Source organism: Bison bison, unplaced genomic scaffold (assembly GCF_000754665.1).
Source record: "Bison bison bison isolate TAMUID 2011002044 unplaced genomic scaffold, Bison_UMD1.0 scf7180017864473, whole genome shotgun sequence".
Taxonomy (NCBI): Eukaryota; Metazoa; Chordata; class Mammalia; order Artiodactyla; family Bovidae; genus Bison; species Bison bison.
Window position 1 is genome coordinate 19,206,643 of NW_011495034.1, and position 1,015 is coordinate 19,207,657.

Sequence of the window (1,015 nt, forward strand, 5' to 3'; positions counted from 1 at the left end):
AGTCAACTCAGAGTGTTCTGATGCATAGTAGGTGCTCAATATTATGCCCCATGACGACTAGGGCAGATTGGAGATAACTGCAAACGTTCATTCCTCCCATCAAGACCTGGGGTCTTCATCCCTTCCCCTCAAATCTGTGGCTTCTTGGCCAGTCAAATGTGGTGAAAGTGACCTGTGCTAGTTTCAGGACTCAGGGCTTAAGAGACTCACAGATACCGCTCCAGTCTCTTGGGACTTTCACCCTCGGCACCCAGAGCCAAATTTAAGAAACCTAATTGCCCTGTGGCCAAATGCTGAAGAGACCACAAGAGGGAGCTCTGGTCTCTAATTCCTGCTGAGTCTGTGAGGGTGCCAGACACGTGAGTGGGTGCCAGACCAGCCCGTCCACCAACTGAATGCCACCAAGTGATCTCAGATAGTGATACACTAAACAAAAGAATCACCCAAATGAGCCCTTCTCAAATTTCTGACCCACAAAACCAAGAAAGAGAATAAATTCAGTTCAGTTCAGTCGCTCAGTCGTGTCCGACTCTGCGACCCCATGAATCGCAGCATGCCAGGCCTCCCTGTCCATCATCAACTCCCAGAGTTCACTCAAACTCACGTCCATCGAGTCGGTGATGCCATCCAGCCATCTCATCCTCTGTTGTCCCCTTTTCCTCCTGCCCCCAATCCCTCCCAGCATCAGAGTCTTTTCCAATGAGTCAACTCTTCGCATGAGATGGCCAAAGTTGGTTCTTGTCTTAACTTGCAAAGTTTTGGGTGATTAGTTGCACAAATCAAAGTTACTCACTCAGTTGTGTCCAACTCTTTGTGACTCCATGTACTGTAGCCCACCAGGCGCCTCAGTCCATGGGATTATTCAGGCAAGAATACTAGAGTGGGTTGCTATTACCTTCTCCAGGGGATCTTCCCGACCCAGGGATAGAACCTGGGTCTCCTGCATTGCAGGCAGATTCTTTACCCTTCTTTACATGTCACGAACATGTCCTGAGAGCCCACAGATGGGGCCTAC